This window comes from Tympanuchus pallidicinctus, unplaced genomic scaffold, assembly GCF_026119805.1.
Source record: "Tympanuchus pallidicinctus isolate F22 unplaced genomic scaffold, pur_lepc_1.0 scaffold15, whole genome shotgun sequence".
Classification (NCBI taxonomy): domain Eukaryota; kingdom Metazoa; phylum Chordata; class Aves; order Galliformes; family Phasianidae; genus Tympanuchus; species Tympanuchus pallidicinctus.
The window spans coordinates 17,926,113-17,945,198 of NW_026294669.1; the positions used below are offsets into that span (position 1 = coordinate 17,926,113).

The 19,086-nt window shown below is 37.1% G+C and overlaps 1 protein-coding gene and 1 long non-coding RNA gene across 5 annotated transcripts in view; one reads left to right on the forward strand and one right to left on the reverse strand.

Annotated features, from left to right (window-relative positions):
• Positions 1 to 19,086, forward strand: part of B3GALT1 (beta-1,3-galactosyltransferase 1) — a 179,714-nt gene that overhangs the window by 137,025 nt on the left and 23,603 nt on the right. The window lies entirely within an intron of this gene.
• Positions 2,570 to 15,569, reverse strand: LOC128076814 (uncharacterized). The gene is made up of 3 exons (XR_008204662.1): positions 15,202 to 15,569; positions 8,486 to 8,657; positions 2,570 to 5,451 (listed from the first exon to the last, which is right to left on the reverse strand). It is a non-coding gene; the product is annotated as an uncharacterized LOC128076814 (long non-coding RNA).

A 19,086-nucleotide genomic window follows, 5' to 3' on the forward strand; every position in this document is an offset into this window, starting at 1 on the left:
TTCATTTACTTCAGAGCTATATCAGTATTAAGTGTCAATTTTACTGCATAAATATGCAATTAAAAAAAAATTAAATATCCATTGAAAATCTCTGTACATGTTGTTAGATAAATGTTCTTCCTTTTACTGCACATATAGCACACCACCTAGCCATTTGATTCACTGTCAGAGAATGCAAAAAGCATTGAAAAAGACTTTCTGAGTAGACTTAGCAAACAGGGTAAAAATGTAGTGAAGTTACATGATAACTAGTCAAAACTGTCCACCTCAATGCAAAAGGACTGATCAGAATGTGAAGTAACACTCTGTTCTAACACCCTTCAAGAAGTAGTCTACAAGAACTACCATTCGTACTGACTTCAGTGGGATCCAGTTCCAGACGCATTCCTTCTGCAGTTTTGTAGCATTCTAAGGTCCACTGTGAGATGTGTATTTACCTTTACTGTTCCTCTTCTAGCTTTTTATTTAATTAAACCCATATTCAAAAGGGCAATAAAAGCATTTAAATTAGTGTTTATGACAATTCTTAACATACTAACAGCATTATTATTGCTGTCATTGGAAACGCAATTGTTTGTTTACTTGGAATTAAAAAATAGTAAAAACTACATATTTTCTGCTACTTCCAATGCATGGCAACACTTTTCTCCAGTCCTTATAAAATTGTAAGTATAAACTTTAATTTTCACACAGAAGAAGTGACAGTTTTAACAACATGCAGGGAATAAAGTGACTTTTGTAGAATAGCACTCTTCCATCTGCAAGGATTTTTCTCACTGGGCTGAAGAGGAGACCATACAGAATTATGCATGCTCACATAAGAGGTGCCCTGGATGGTTAGATAAATATTCATTCTGAAATTGATAAACATGGTGTTTTCTAGACATCACTGTTATGTACGTGAGCTGTCAGAATTTGCAAAAGATGACCTCAAAAAAACTTCCAATAAATAGCTCTGATAGATACTGGATTAGTTCCAAGTTAATTGTTGTTTTATTTTTAAGTAATTGGGACCCTATTTTTAATCACAAAACTCAAAAGTTAATATTCATTTAATCTTACTAAAGATAAGACAACTTTGGAAAACATATGAAAAAATACTTTTACTTCCCAAAGAGAATTCCTCGTCTAATAAAACCTCAAACCTCACTACCTAGCTATGACAATAATCTAAAATAATCACTATGTTGTTAAAGGAGAATGGGGATGTTAAAGGAGAATGGGGGAATCAGCTGTAACAATCGTATGTATGTAGAAGAATGGAAGGAAAGGCAGCTTATGTCAGTCAAACTTGCATGAACTACAACACCAAGGAGAATTGGTAAGCAGATATTTCTGTAACCAGAACTACAGGGTCACAATGTGTTTAAACATGAGAGCGTTATTAAGGTTTAACCCGAAAGAAATGCATCTTTCACAGAATCACACAGAAACACCTTGGAAAAGACCTACAAGAGATCATCCAGTCCAACCATCCACCTATCACCAATAGTACATACTAAACCACATCCCTCAATGCAAAATGCAAACGTGCCTTGAACACCTCCAGTGTTGTTTCACTTCACTTCAAGTTGTATAAAAGAAGAGGTAAAGAACATTGAGATTGCTGAACCAGAAAAAGACATCCTCTGAAACATCCCAGTTTTAGTGCAACTAGAGAGCTCATTGCACAGTTAAACCAAGATTTTAAAAAGCCACTATGTTAACAAAAAGTAAAACTGGAGGTCTCATTTTTACGTGTCTAGAGTAGACAATAGCAATCACAGTGTCTACAATTAAGCTGTTCTGAAGTTTTCCATATTTTAGATCATTCAAAAGAGAGACTTGGATTTCTAAAACTCTCCTTTATTAGTAGTTGTGTATAGGTGGGAGCAGTTCTGTAAAATAGGGTCTCTGCAGAGCTGGGCTGAAAACTATTGCTTATTTTTGAGCAATTAGAAAAATACTGTTCCAAATAAAAGTCAGCTTAGAATATTTCTACCAACAATAATGTCAAAATTGAAATTAGTCCAAATGTTTAGTTTGAGGACTTAGTATGCTAAGGAATGAATTTTAAACATGAACAGAAGAGCTCATTTTCAAGTGAAAAGCTCCTATTTTGGATATGGAAATCATGTGTGGAGATTCTTAGATCAAAACCAATTCATTCTAAGAAAAATGTGTGTTGCACATATGAATAAAACAAATTCTTAATGAATTCCTTATCTAGTAAAAAATAAAAACTCCATTTCAGGTTACAGTATTTTTTCAGTGAGATACAAATGACTAAGTTGGTGATTGTTACACACTCCTTTCCGAATTGAAGGAAGAAAGGATAGTATTGCATAGGCAATAGGTTGATGGTATTATCTTTCTACATACCCATTACTAACACATACCCACATTTCCCCAGTCTTCATCAAATTAATCTGATGTGATCCTTGGACAATTATTTCAGCAATGCTTTGGCATTCTCCAGATTTATCCTGTTTTTTTTTTGTTTTTTTTTTTTTTTTCCCTCCTGTAGCACAACAGATGGACAGCATCCTCAAAATCTTAGTGAAACTATTACTAACAGAAAACTCTCAGGTTCTTAGTATTTTATATTCCCAGTAAAGTATATAACTCCTAATTGTTTGACTGTGGTGAAATCACTGAACAACAGATCTTTTTGTATATGTTCAGAGAATTATTCAGCCTTATTAAGAGATTTGCCACGTACACAGACTTTTTATTTGGTAGCTTAAAAATTATCAACAAAATAGTAAGCCATGTCTAAATGTCATTGGAGAACGTCAGAGGAGTCTTTGAACAGCAAAAGGACAACCTGCTTTATGTACCTGAAATCCCAGGCAGGGTTGAGAAAACATGACATGAATGTGTTTTTCATCTTCCCTTGAAAGTGCCAGCCCATTTAAAACCATCACTCATAACAGTAAATCAAAACCTCTCAGCACTGCTTGTTAAAGCTGGATTTCAAGACAGAGAAGGAACAAAAATAAGTTTAAAAGAACATATAAATTGTCTGAACACTGGCACAGACAATCAGTTTTAATAGCACGTGTCCAACAGCCTGCCATGGTTACTTGCCGTTCTGGGAACTTGCCAAAGTAAGAGACTCATCCACAAATTATGAGGGAGAAAAAAAAAAAAAAAAAAACATCAAGAGAAAACTGGTAATAAACCTGAACTTATACACTTCTTTATATCTTCTAACCCCTTTCATTCAGCATCCATCATCATAAAATCAGTGTTCTTAACACAGCATGGATTAAATCTACAATTTAATAGAGAAATACTTTTTAAAAACAGCTTGAAATTCTCTTCTATTGACAAACTGTACACATTCAAGATACATCCTACCATCTAATTTCCCACAAGAGCATCTGGGATTAATGAATGACATAAGCATCCCTGAATCACTGAGTATTAAAAGACAGCTTAAGTTTCGTAGATAGAAAACAGCTAAATGTGGAGGCCATAGACCAAATCAGCAAAAAAATCCTCCAGCACAATTAATGGATCTTAAAAATACTGCTGTTTTAACTTCTGGGAAATATTTCACAGGAGGAGAGTATTTATTGAAGTACCAACTACCTCTTTTTTTCGCAAATAATTTAAGTGAGCCTCATTTCTTCAGACACTGGCAATTCTGGTAGCCAAGGGCTCATTTTATCACATAATGCAGAATTTCACATTGAGCTCAGTAAACATGCTGCTGGACCCTGCTGTCCTCAATCAGTACTCTGCCCCAGCCCCAGCATTCAATCCAGTCCATCAATCTGGGAACTGATCTTTGTCAGGAGGGGTGCTTTTCCAAACTGAAATATGTTTGAGTCACCCTAAATCCAGTACTCTGCATCCTGTGTGCAGCCTCCATCTTGCCAATTAAAGCATTTGAACTCTACAGAGAAATTTGTGGATCTGCAAATGGCCAGGAAGATTTCATAGTCTTTATCACTCTCTCATCTGAGAATGGAAAGCATTAGCTTTTACTTCCAAGACTGGTTCTTTCCCTTTTTAACTTTTTCCTTTTTTGTGTGTACTGAGCATAGTGAGGATCAGATTAACTCCTTCTGGAAGATTTGCATTCCTTTTGTGTTCTGTGTCCCACTTTACCAGCTTGAGACAAACTCCCATCCATCACTGTGAAGCATTAATTCAGTGTAATTTCTGTTGTGCCTGAAAGTGATGGCAGTTTTGGGGTACCACACTGTCCAGTGATGGATAGTGATGTTCTTTACTTGTAGCTGCCTCCAGCCTTTCATAGAATCTACCTGTTACTCAGTGCAAGGGCTACAAGCTAAGACTAAAGCTAAGACTGAAGATGCAGTCATGCTTCTTATAAAAGCAAAGTTTATGAAGGAACTTTGAAATAAATTTTGGAGTAGTCCACAACATAAAAATCAACTTGCCTCTCAAAGAAGGTAAACATGTGGGACTCCTCCTCAGCTTTTTGATGGATTTTTGACCTTTTATTCTTTGAAATTGATGACTATAGTGCAACATTTTAGAAAAAATGGCAAGTGATATTTCAAACTTACATTTTCTTATATTCAACATCTCTAACATTCTAATTCAACATTTCTAATAACCTGCGCTGTTTTTCATTACAGCTGAACATTTCAATTTATTTTACACATTTGTTCTCTGACTCATGATATTTTCCAGTAGTCAGTGGCTACTAAGTCATCTAAGCAATGCATTATGAATATCTGCAACAGCAGGAAAGGCATTGCTAGCACATGTTCTTCAGGAAAAAGCATGCAGGAATACCAAGTGTCACTTTAAAATGCCATTTGTTCCTGGACAGATGTGAAAGAGCTTAATTTCATATTAGTCCATGTAAACCCAAATGATCCAACAATCTGGGATCTAAAATGCACGTTTCATGCAGCACTGCATGTTCAGCTGACAATAAATCTGATAACACTGGTTTGCTACGGATGTCTGAAATTCTGAAACTGTTCTCCCACAGAGTCATAAAAAGTTACAATTTAGGGTGAGACTTTCAGAAGTGTTCTGTACCTACTTTACATTTTTTACCATGCCATGAGTGAAAGTGCAGTGGATATGAGTGGCAAAATGTCTGTGAATTGTAATAAAATCTAAGTTACACAAACAATGGATGTTTTGCATCTGCAACCCGTACTGGGTACCAATCCCTCCAGACACTGTTGTTTCCTGTGTATTGTACTTCCCCATCAAATTAGACTGTATTTAAGTTTTTGTAACAGTTGTGGGGTTTTTTTTGTTTTTTTTTTTTTTTGTTTGTTTGTTTTGTTTGTTTGTTTTATAAGTCTGGCTCTCAAATCTACATTAATTCAGCTCAGTTTTTATGTAGCAGACAGTTCAGTGGTACTGACCTTCTCACTCTGCCTGATGTCTCTGCTTAAGCCAAAGGTTCATTTATAACTGTCCCATACTGCATCCTTTAGATGTCAAGCAGACTGAGTAGCGAGCAAACTTTTCCTGGAGGAACAAAAGTGGTAAAACAGCTCAATAAATAAAAATTACTGTGAAGTTCCAGGAAATAACAGCTCAAACTACTCATGCTGCTATTTACAGAAATTACTGTGAGATGTTAAAGACTTTTCAAAGATCACGTGGTCTTACAGAAGGATGCACGCTTTACAGAGTTTCGGGTCTGGCACTGAAGTTACAGCGATGCTTGGAATTCCACAATTAATATTGCAAATCATCATTGCTCTAAAAAACTTCTCAAAAAAACACCAAGAACTTAGATTAGATTCTATGAACAGCCTAGTAAAATCATAAATATTTCTAAGCTACCTCTTCAGCTCTCTTATTCTTCCTGTCTAGCATAAATAACACTCAATCTGAAATACCTTGACAAACGCAGCAATATTTCCTTTTCATCATTACTGCCCAGTGTTAAAGCTGAATATAAAACATTTTGTTAGCTTAACAATCACTTTAGGTTTCCCAATGCAAAAACCAATGCATTTAAAATAAACCTTTGCTGAAATCTTTATTCTGTCTTTCAGTTGTAGAAGTCTAGTATGAGAATATGCATGAAATCTAGAGGTTCTGTACAAATATGGATGCATTTTTTATATCCACAGCAGGGAGACATCTATTTCCTCACCTGTCAGAATTATTTATTCAATAAAAAAAGAAAAAGAATATAAATTTTAAAATGCTCATTTGTTGTGCAATGTAAGAAATAGCAAAGATCTTTGGAAATTATAAAATAGAATCCAAAACAGATATTACTTCACACATTTTGTAACAACTATGTGAATCTCTGGGGAAATATATATCACAAAGACTATCTCTCTATCTACATAGCACAAACATTTTACATTTTGGCTGGTTAAAACAAGTAAGTCTGTCCTCAGTGTCCTCTGGTTTTATGCTCTCTCACAAATATATTTTGTTTGTCTTCACCTTAAATAGGAGTTCACATAATAGTATAACCATGTAGATTATACACAGATATAGAATAACTTGCTTTTGGTTAATTATTAATGCAGTTTTCTAGAAGGAATTTTAAAAGATGAGGTCTAAGTAGGAGGTTTTTGAAATCATAAAGAACCAGGGGTAAAGAAGTAAAAGAAAGACATAATTAGAAGAGAAACAGGTTGTTCTCTTCATTGTGCTTTTTTTTTTTTTTTTTTTTTTATAAGCCATAGTGAATAGTACAAGCAGTACCAGCAACTGATAAGAGGCCTTCTGTAGGGTCGAGACTGCTCAATGTGCAAATCTTTGTTTCCCATGTGACTCCCTGCTTGGAGCATTGTTTCCCATGAGTAGAAACACACATTCCTAAATTATGACAGGAAGAGTCAAAGTGGTATAAAAACTTACCACAGAATCTGAATTTTTCACTTTTTTTTTTTTTTTTTTTAAGTATGAAAGTAACAGAAGAGAAAAAATTGGACTGATGTTTCTGTCAACACTGTAGAAAAAGCAGTACTGTAGCAGCAGGTACTGATGCTACAGATATTTCCAGATTCTTACTCTTGCACAATTTTATCATAATACTGGAAAATAGCCAACAGTGTCAGGAGAAGTCACAATAACCACACGCTCTATAAGGGATGTTTCTTCTCATGCCGTAAAATCAGAGATTCCAGTAGAACTCATAACTGATTATGATTACTAATGCTCACTTTCATGTATACACCTTCTGAATTGGATTTTTTTTAAATAGACTTTCCCCAAAAATAACAGCATTTGGCAGCATCTGAAAGAATGACATCGCAGTGAAATCCATAACAAAGACTGTAAGCAGATGTCATGACAAGAGGAGAACAGCATCTTGCAAAGAAAAGTGACCAGACAGTGATACGTTGTGAGGATGAGACAAGCACTAGTGAGAACAAAGAACAGTGAAAGCATACAATTATGCTATTTTCTCATCCAAATTTCCAAACAGCTTCATTCAAAGCCCCTCCTTATAAGCTGATAACTAGGAACACTTAATTATACGACTGTAAGATGAAGGAAACTATGACAAAAGAAATCACAAGGCCAGGCTTAGATAAGATAGTCCACTAACGTGGAATGTATTTACTTGCTGCTCTAAACATACTTGTTTTACCTCATTATCCTGAACCAATACAGTTTTACAATCTCTGTAATCACTTTTATCAGGTATTTAATATCTTGTGTTCAAAGTAATAAGAGCAGCTACTCAGTAGGGCTTGCCATGCACTAAGGGCTTCTGGGTCACATCTGGTTGACATCACTAGTTTTTGTGTCTAGGCCAACTATACAAATTTACACATATAAAGTACATATAAACGCACATTCCCTACACTATTTGAAAGGCCAGGATATATCTTTAACTTTCCTCTCTTTTTACACGTATGCGTACCAATCAATATAAGTACTATGCTTCTATTAGGAATATATAAAAAAAAAAAGAAAGTAAATTTGCTCTGTTTTAATTCTAGGAGATAGACTGTAGTAATGTCCCATGCACAACGTAGCTGCAAACATCTGCATAAGACAAGGCTCTTCCTACCTCATATTCACTACGTACATTAGATTCTCTCTCCACCCTCATAACTAATGATATAATTGTCATATAACTCCTGAGTCAACTTATCCCCAAACCTATTCCAAATTATGAAACTGCAGTATGCAGAGTATCTTAATATCACTAGAGTCCTTGGTATATATTGTTCAGAGTGGAAAACACAGAAATTGAAGAACAAGCAGTGCTTCTGCATTGCATTTCTCATTTGCCACTTCTTTATAGTGCTGTGCATTGTTATTCTAGATAAGTATTTAATTACTCATACTAAACTGTTTTATAATTTACATGTATGGGAACCGCGCTGTGCTAGAATATGTAACATAAATAGCAGTGTTATACTTTTGTACCATAGACATAAATCATCTTGTTAATTAAATTCTCGCATTCGGGCATCAGCCTTTAATCTCATGCTTCAGTGACCAGGAAACAGTTGCATTTGTTTTTGGGCTTCCTAATTGTGATATATTTCTCTGATACATAATAGTCAATCAAACCAACCTGATTCTTAAGATTTTCTGATATGAAGTGGTGGCTGAGGAAGTCAAAGGCATCCTGACTGTGAGCTACACTTCTCTTTGTGTCCTTTAGATGAGGTTTACAGGAAAAGTAGGAAGACAGTGATCATTGTGTCTCATGACTGCATGTGTAGAATTGTTGGTATGTATAACACCTGAGGGAATTATGAAAAATAAAATATTATCCAACTTGAATATCTCCATTTCACACATTAATTTAATGAAATATTTATTCAAGAAGTATCAAAAATGTTCTGAAACCAACAGAAGAATTTTGGTTTAAAAAGTAATTTTGCCATAGTGTAAAATCCCATAAAAGCAAAGCCACCTGTAAGCCTACACATAAATCAGTTCACTGTGATGATTTCAGTACATATCCAGAACAAAAACATCCTAGCAGATTAATTTTTGAGCTGTTGTCAAGGCTCATTGCTGTCAAGATCCACTGTAAAGTGGACCCTCTGCAAAAAAATAAAACATTATCTGTAATAACCGATGTTGCCAGGTCTGGGTTATAATCACCCTATTTTCCCTTTAATTTACAATGCAGTTAAGAATTCCTACTTTTAAAACAATCAAACAACAACAACAAACAACTTATTCTACTTCTGCAACTGTTAAATATTCTGTTATTGGTACCATATTACGAAGTTGTTCAAGTTTATCAAGGTTGTGTCAGAGATGCAGCTGTTAAATCACACAGAAGAAGAGGAAAAAAAAAAACCAGCCTCTTCTAAAAAGAAGGAAAATTACTTACACAAGGGAGATAGAGCAGCAGAATCACACTTGTACTCATAGAATGTATAATCTAATCCAAATATGTATTCAGTACCCTCCGTATAATTCAGAAAGCTTACAGTAATTCATCCTTTTTCCAAATGTTTTCTGTATTATATCTCCAGTATTTTTTCAATATTAATACTAATCAGGAAATGATTAACTAAATGCTCAGTCCACCATTTTCTTACTAATTTCACAAAGAAGTACCAGCTTTTGTTTCAGATTTTAAATCGCCTACTGGACTTTCTTCACTCTTAAGCATATCCTTAGAATATTCACATATCCGAGTTTTGTTGCCACAAATAGAAGACATCTCAAAACAATGTATGAATATTCACTGCAATAGAATGGTAAATTTATATACACAAATCTGTTCTAGAAATAATAAAGCACTATGATTTTGCTTGTATGATCAGGCTCAGCTTAGTAGCATAGCCCAGTATTTGAAAATGTGTGGCTCTTCTTTGAGATAAAAGCACAAAAGAAATTTTGTCAAATAAACACAAACACTGTTGAGAAATCAAGATCTAATTATTGATATTGAACAAACAGAAAGACTACATTAATGATAAATTATTCATTAATCATTAGTGATAAATTATTCATTTCACACGTTGTAGGCATAACTAGGATGATGTATATTGATGAATTCCCCATTTAGCTGCTTTTTAGGAAAACTATGTCAACATTATTTATACGTAATTCCAGTGCTACAGTTCATGCCTCTTAGAACTTTACAAGTACAGCCACTGCTACTAAAATGTGTGTGTATTACCAGTTCTCACTGAGAAATTAGGAAGAGAACAGGGAACAAAAAGAACAAAAAACAAGGAATTTGCTAAATTTCACCTTTAACATGGTATACATACACCTCCCTTATGCAAGGGACATGGGATGAAAAGGTGTCTCATGTTAGATGAAAAATCCTTGCAGTGAGAGAGCCTTAGCCTGTACAAACATTGGTTTAGTTTTGATCTAAAAACATTCATTAGTTTCATACCTACCAGCCTGCAGAATCACAGAAAAATAAACACACAGATCCATTTCAAACAACAGTACACAGCAGTATTCATTTTTTTTCAACAATGTAAGGGTTGTCATCAATTTTCGGAGGCATTTGGCAAATGCATGCAACATGCATATGTATTAATGTATAATCATTACACATGCAGGACAACAAACAGGCTTTCTACATGTCAGGCAAACCTTGTAAATGAGCTGTGCCACTCTGCACATGCCCATATGGTCTCTTTCCATATGAGAAATTTGCTGTGCTAGGTAGTGAAAATAAATTCATGGTTTGAAAATGTTGCACTATTTCTTCTGAATAGTTTGAGCATTCTACAGTCTCACTGCTGTATAATGCTTTACTTTTAAGCTCCTTTTTCACCTTTCAGACATAAAACCTTCCCATGCAAATATTTCTTGAAACACGGATTAGTTCTCTCACATTTAATGAAAGTCTATTTAAATTATTTTTCAGCTTTATTATCACCAGGTATTGTGAAATCTTGCAATGAACAGAATGTGTCTCTGTTCTGTTCAAACAAACCCACTCAAATGTTAACATTTTAAGGACTTACTGAACAGATAAACAATACACATATTTAATGACCAGACTTTGCTCCACAGAAGCAAATGGAAACAGGAACCTTTGAGATATTCCCTGTTGGATTGCAAATTAGACATGTACTATAGTTCCTTCTGATTGTACTTTGCATAATATTATCTGTAAGACTTTGTGTTTACTTTTCATGATTATCACAGTCAGGCTTTACCCAAATCTAGGATCAGCCTGTCTCACCGGACATCAGTTTCTCTGGCTGAAGAAAAGGCTGAATAACTCAAAGGACCCCAACTCCATCTTCATTCTTAAACTTCATCACAAATCTGAAACAATTTCACACATGAATACCTTTATAACTTCAATAATTTGACTAAATCCTGCAAGATGTGAATGGCCACGCTGGTGACCAAGCGACCTCAGCTCAACACCTCACTGCACCAAAGCCACACTGGAGCCCCAAAATGGCTGCCACTGCCAGAAGCCCTCAGAGCGCACATTCCTCCTCGCTGGCCAATGGGTGCACACAGATCTGCAGAGAGGCAATTGCTGCACTCTGATTGGCCATCCACCCAACTGGCAGGTAGCGCACAGCTCCCACTGCACTGGGTGGCGAGGCCCCAGCCGCCAGGGGGCGCTCTGCTTGGGAGGAGCTGGTGTTGGTGGAGGTCAGGGCAGCGCTGCCAGACAAAAGTATCTTTGTTGTTTTATTCATCTTTGTGTGCCTGCTGTGCTAGCAGCCTCTCAGATCATCCTTAAATTTAGTTCCAGACTTGCTTTTTGACAGCAACGCCGCTCGTATTTTGCATTCAGTCAACACAGAAGCACGACATTGAACTATTTCTAGGTAATGTCACATCCCAGTTCAGGTTTAATTTCCATGTCTGTCCAAGAGATCTTAAATTCTAATCAATCTGCTTTGATCAGATTTTACTTTAAATTCTGAAGTACATTCGTATTTTGTGCTTATAAACATTTTCCATTTTTGCTGCCTACAGGATTCATATTAAAGCCTTAAATACTCAATAGCATCCCATTAAGACAAGCAAACAAAATCTATAACCATTTAAAGAATGGCTCAAGAAAAAAAATAAGCTTTTTTTAAAAAGCTGTTCTGAACAGCTCAAACCTCTGCACAGCTATGCAACTTCTCTCTGTTTCTCAAAAATTGATTTTCAGGGCTTTGGCATGAGCTTTGCAGTGCTTAAGACAAATGGATTGTATTATTGAATCCAGCCCTCAGCAAGCTCATTTTGAAATAAATCAAAACCTGAACCTTTCTTCAGGCCCACTGAAAATCCAGACAGAAAGAGAATTAACACTTTCATGAAAACAAACTACAAATTTTATATGATGAAAGCAATGTATAAAACTACTACTTGTTATACTACTTAAATGGAAAGTGCAGATAACAGAAGAACACAAACAACCTGACAGTACATGGATAGTCATAGCCAATTAAGTAAAATTCATAATAAGGAATTATTGCACAAAGTTGTAGCTGTCAATGGCTTCAGTTTCATTTTGACCAGAGTCTGAAAAATGAGGTCAAGATCGGTTGTATAATCTCACACAAGGGAGCATTTTCTGCTTGCTCGCTAAAGCTTTCATTAGAACAAAAAAAAAAAAAAAAAAAAAAATCATTTTCAAAATTCAAAATGAAGTGTAACATTCAACACTATATATATATGTGTTTATATATAGTTCTTTATATGGGGACATACATAAACTTCCACACAAAAATATGTTACGCAAATTATTTGCCATAGGTTCAGTGAGTCACATTTCTTTACCACATGTGTATGACTAATTAACAGGCATGGACTAATCCTTTACTCTCTGTTATACTGCACAGTTTGCAAGCTGGGATTGGTATGGTTGGTTCTCCCCTCCCCTGACTACTAACTTACTGCTGTGCAAAGCAGCTATCTTTTAGATTGGCACCTTGGGAACTGGCATCCCTAAGGTTTTGCTGGAGCTACGCTAGTGTATGGTGGGCACTGACTTTCTGCTCCATCTCATGACCTTATTAAAGCCATTTGCTCTGATTTTTTTTCCATGTGGCTGTCATCCTCCTAAGAGTTAGTAACTGGGGAATAGAACTCTGTATTCACACAGCTCTTCTGCTCACCTGCCAGTGTCCCATGACCATTATAACTTGTTTCCCAGCAACTGCAAGAGGCAGCTGCATCAATTTCTTCTTGTCAGAAGAATCCTACTGGGGGCTTGAATCTGAGCACTTGTACCAAAAGATGTAACTGTTATTATGGGGAGTAGAAATGTAAAGGGCATACTTGTTATTACAGACATGGCAACCAGTTTTAGATTTTTCCTTATAGCATCTGTAGCACTCTGGGTTGCTCTTACTGCGTAAAGAATATATTACTCAGTTACCTTTGCAGATGCAGCTGAAAGAGTGTATGAGTATTCTCTGAAAATTGTAACTTCAAACCATGATTTCCTGCATTTCTAATGTTTTAAAAGACTAGGCTGGTTTTATTGTTGTTGCTTTACATATTCTTGCAAATTCATACGTATTTCAACTATTGATGGCCAACAGATCAGTCCAGGAGCCTGATCTGATGTATGAATGAGTCTGACAGGTGAGCGAAGGAGTCACCTGAGAAAGCCAGTAAGGGGAAGACAGACCTTGGTTGTATTGAGTATGTTTAACATGTTAATGTAACTGTAGTGATGCAGCCCATCTACCTAGTTGTGAACAAGCATAGCCTTGAACACATAAGAACCTTCACAGCTTCAGTTTCACTTGCCTCTAACCTTACCTTTTACTTGTATCTCTTGGGCTCCTGAGTTGTTTTAGCAATGTTAGATCAAATTTCCTGTCTCTGCTATGAACGTCATTCTGTTTTCATTGAAGAGGTGTCCCTTAGCTCCTCTTGACCCTATCAATTATAGATGATTTTTTTCTTGTGGCCAAATTTCATTTTTTCTTTAATCCAATTAACCAGTCTACATTTGCTCCCTGCAAGGTGAGAAGCAGAGAAGTAGCTGGGGACATTTGATTGTTCTATGAGTCTCTGGAAGAAAATAAGTTACCAGTACAAGAATGTGCATACATTAGCATACACTTAGAAAGGCTCATACCGCTGTGTGCACAGTAGAAAGTGATCAGAGCCAAAAGGTATCATGTTCCTTTTTTTGTGAATGCAAAACTTGGGCAGCACCATACACCTACCTACTTGCTACCATATCCATCAGTGTGATATTAGCAGTAGCTGGTTATGGAAGGGTGAGTTGATGCAGATTATTATGCATAGAAAAATATTGGAAAGATATCTATTTCTGCATGAATACTACACTGATACTAAAAACTGATTTTTTTTATTTTTTTTTTTTTATTATGTAAACCTGAACATATGGAGATAATCTCTATTGAGAATCAACATTTATGCCAGTGACTTCCCACACAACACTAGTCCATCTTCTTCACACAGTCTCTTTTACCCTAAGTTTTTCTGAGTTTCTGATGTCTGCACAAGTTCTTCTCAACACATCACTTATTCCCTACACCCCACACATGCCCAGAGCATCACCTGTCCCTTGGAGGCTGCACAGATCTGTACTATCGCCAAGCACCACTTCCTAGAGACCAGATGCTTCTCTTTATCATGTGGATGATATCCCACTGTCCTGGTGCAGGGTGCAGCATTTACCCAATTAAATTAAAACTTCAGGGGTAATTTGGGATCCAACTCTGGCCAAGAACATACAGATCTATTGGTGTTAAGAAACTAGTCTCTTATTCAGGTGACTTGCGTGTGACATACCGACTTGCAAAAATCATTTGGTGTTAAGATAACAATGGTTATGGTGATAGTGTTCCCTGTCTCAGGTCAAGGCATACATTATATTTTAATTTTACTGTGACTTTCATTGTGTTCCCGAAAGAAATCAGAGCTGTAATTTGCCATTTTTGTCTAAATGGAAGGAGTACATTTTGCTCTCACTTAACCATATAACCTTATTGACTTCAGTGAAACAAGGCAGCATGAGACCAAGTCAAGTCTAACATCAATTATGCTACGTATATAGAACACTGCATTCACCACTTATGATTCCATGAAAACATTCTGAAGTTGGAAGACTGATCCTGTTGCATTAGAGCATAAAGATAACTTTATTGAAAGGACCAATACATTGCTTGCAACTGAATTCTGCTTTGCTGTATTTCATTTGTAAGCGTTTCCATTTGGTCCTCCAAACTATCAAGTTAATGAAATATAATAATAAACTACTGTACAATCAATGAATGTACAGACACTATAGTTATGAGATGTACTAGAGAGCTTGGCTACGTAGCTATTACATCAAAGCAGAAAAGACAGGATGCTTACCCATATCCTGGGCTCGCCTATGAAATTCCAGGGGAGTAGATCTCCAGAAGAAATCCTTCCCCACTGGGGGTCAGCTCGTAAATGGGATTTAGGAGAGGTGCAGCCAGGCTCCACCCCTTCCTGCAGCACAGGTGAATTGCCTTCACCTGTGCTCCTGTGGCTGACTCATTGTTTGCCTCAGGTGATCAATCAGAGGTTCAGGCCTGATTCAGCAGTTCCCATACAACTACCCTACTGCTATGCTTTAGGTTAGAGGATAGTTACAGCACATTATGGTTCTGCTGTTTATTTTAAATCAGATGATGTAAAAGGAAATTTTAGGACCTTTTTGGAAACACTTTTTATGGAGAGCACATAGAGGCATGCTATTTAATGAACCAATAAAGAAGCATTTTAAAGCAAATGCTAGTATATTAAACAGTGAGAGAAAATTAGGCTTGCTCTAACTCCAGTAAAAGGATAAAACTGCTTCAAGCTCTTCAGAGAATCTTTAAGGTTGAATTTTCACATCCTAACTTCCCCTTCAGCAGCTCCAGAAGTGAGACCTGCTCGTAGACAGTTACCCCCCATGTCCATTTGCCATAAAAATAATTTTAAAACTGCTTCAGCCAAGCACAGAGGGCAGTGGGACAGGGGCCTGTGCTGGTGCAACAAAAGTTGCAGCATACCACACCGCTTCCACCAGCCACAGCAGGCTGCCAATTGCTTTCAGTCCATGCAGTACCACTCTTTTTGAGAAGAATTTTTTCCTAGTATCCACATCAAAACACTCCCTAACACAGAGAGCCACCCCACCAAACCTCCTTCCTTGCCTATCCCTTCTAAATATCCTATAGCCCTCCACCACAGCACTCTAGTCATGTGAGTGATCCCATTGTGCTTCAGTGATGGCAACTAAGCCATAGTTTTCCTGTTGCACAATGGCTTCTTGTCCATGCTGCCTGCACTCATGTGAAGCAAATGCCCCCATCCCTGCTCTGCAGGGTGTACAACAGGCACGGCCATTTTGTCCCTTCCTCACCCAGCCCTCAGTCCTGCCCTGAGAAACACACAAGGCTGCCATGGCAGCACATCGAGCATCATATCCATATCAGCACTCAGGACACACCAGTTGCATAAGACCAGCCCAAATTTGCACATTCTGTCTTGAGAAAGCCTCCAACCATTCAGAAACAGAGTACACACTGTGTACTGCATAGGCATAGGCATTTTGCAGCACTACTTGGCAACACAAAATTACCATAATTACAAATAATGAAGTTTCTGTCAGGCTTCAGTGATGGGAAATGTGAAGCAACCACTGACAGAAAGCATCCCTTTCCCTTCCCCACTTGGACTGTTCAGCCAGAGCTGTTTGAGTAGAGATGTGTCCAGGGAGAAGGGATGGAGATGCTTACCTTCCCATCTCTGTCAGCATAGGCCAGAGACCCTTGGAAGCCAGCCCTCAGGAGGAGCCCAAAGCCATAGTTTTCTGCTCTCTGAGCCACAGGCAGTGGCACAGGATAGCAGTGGGAATGAGAGCTCCTGCTGCTTCACCATGCACAGGCAAGCCCTGTAATTGGGGATCCACAGCTTTGGGGGATTTGTCCTTTATACTGTATACCAATGCAAAGCCACAAGGAGATTTGGATTACTTTGATCTCTTCCCTATGCTTTTTATTAAAACATGTTTGTGAAGATTATAAAGAGCTGATAAGTAAGTCACCAATAATAACAGGAAACAAACATTCAAGGTGCTTTAGATAATGCTGGAAGAATTTAACTCCATTTTCCTCAAAAAGAATCAGAGGAATAATGCAGTCATAGTCAGGGTGCAATGACTGGGAGGTTAACCTCAGCTGGTTAAGGCAGAATTGGATGTTATTGGCAGTTGAAAGCTTTCCCTACACCCGCTCTGGGCTGCAGCCACATGGCTCTTGTTGCCCTTGAGGAGGGAGCAGAGGAAGTTCAGGTCTTACTGAGGAACACCAAGCAAATGCCAAATAAATCTCCCTTAACTCTCCAAGCTCTTCAACCTTCAGTTAACTACATACCCATAAGCCTCCTTTCTCCCCACCCTACAAACCTGTGTGCACCTGAATTGCAGGGTGGTAGTTGCAATCATAGCGGTCATCCCCTACACATTTATGAGAAGAGCACAGAATGGCCGGGCATCTCTTATCCCAAATTCATGGCTAAATGGCAAAAGTGACACTAAAGACTGTAGAAGGAAGGAAAGCTTATCAAATCACTTAGTACAATAGACTGCAAATGCACAATAAATTACATTTCCTGATGTTTTTCCAAGCTAGCTTTAAAATCCTCAAGTGATTGGATGTAATCTATTATTCGAATAACAACATGAGCATCATTAGAGAAGTGTATTTCATGCAATTGAAAGGTTTAGAAAGCACAGCTACTGCATTTAATTTGTACTGTTTTATTTGGCAATCTGTGTGCAGATTTGTCACTTGTACAGCTGTCCCTAATAGGGTCATTTCTATAGCAAATGTATGATAGTTTGTACTTGAGGATGACACAAAGTTTGCAATAGCACTCCAAAACCATTCCACATTATAAAATCACTCAGCAGAGTGATTTGCTTGCTATGTGGAGTGATTGCATAGTCTGCTCTGAAAAGCTCAATTTCACTTCTATTGAGATGCCTTGGATTTCAAAGTGCTTAATTTTATTTCTTCTGTGGAAGATGTGTCATCAAAGTTCTGGTGAAGGGTAAGACTTTTTTCCTTCTTTATAAAGTTCTCAAAATCACTTGTATCAAACTACTTCAAATTCAAGATTCTGAACTGAACCTTAGCAGAAATTCCAATGCTCTGCTCAGACATAGCAAGGCTATCTCAAAGCAAGAGAACATTAAATCAATGTCCTATTACCTCCATCCTACATGCAAGTTCATCAAATTAGTAGCCAGGAGTGACTAAAACAATTAGCTGACTTTTTGCTAGTGACACATCTCTCCTTGACCCTCTGGCATGCAGCAGCAAAATTTTCAATGCCTCTCTTCACAGGCTGAATAATCATTGAACCATAAAGATTGGAAAAGACCACTAAGATCATCCAGTGTAATCATCAACCTATCACCACCATGCTGACTAACCACGTCCCTCAGTGCCACATCAGCCCTTTTCTTGAACACCTACTGGGATGGTGATTCCACCACTTTCCTGGGCAGCCTGTTCCTGTGAGAATCTAATATGAAGAGCAATAATAGATCAAAATAAGAAATGGGACATAAAATGCTGTGAATAACTGCACACAATATGCTTGCATTAGTAACCATTTTAATACAATTATTCGTATTGTTTATATCATATCCTATCTGTCAGTACTATATAAAATGAGATTCTATTATATTCCTGAACTGAAAAGCTCACATTTTAGTGAAAACAAACAAAAGCAATCTACAATGCAAAGCAAATAATGACAGTGAGAACTAATCAGTTAACTTTCTAAGTAAGTTTCAGTTAGTAGGGAGAGGTAACACATTTGTGAGGCAGTATTAAATAGCAGACAATGGAACAATTGTGGTTTTAGGCATGCGACTCCAGCAAGGTCTGAATGGACTTGAGGCTAAGGACAGCTCATGAACAGATTTCCTTGTTTATAGTAACTACAGTAATCACTTATTAAATTTGAAAGAAAAAGCACTTTGGGAGAAGAAGGGAATCTCAGCAACAAGGAAGATGATTAGTTCCTATAGGATAAGCTCAACAGATAATCAATTAATTATTACTCTTCCAACTATTGAATCTATTGAATACATCCATTGTTCTCTACACTCATCTTTATTGTAAGAATGAGGTCAGAGATGAAGCTGTATTCTAATAAATATACAGTTTTGTCTTCATCCACATATTTGAATAAATTCATTCAGTCATAGGGTTA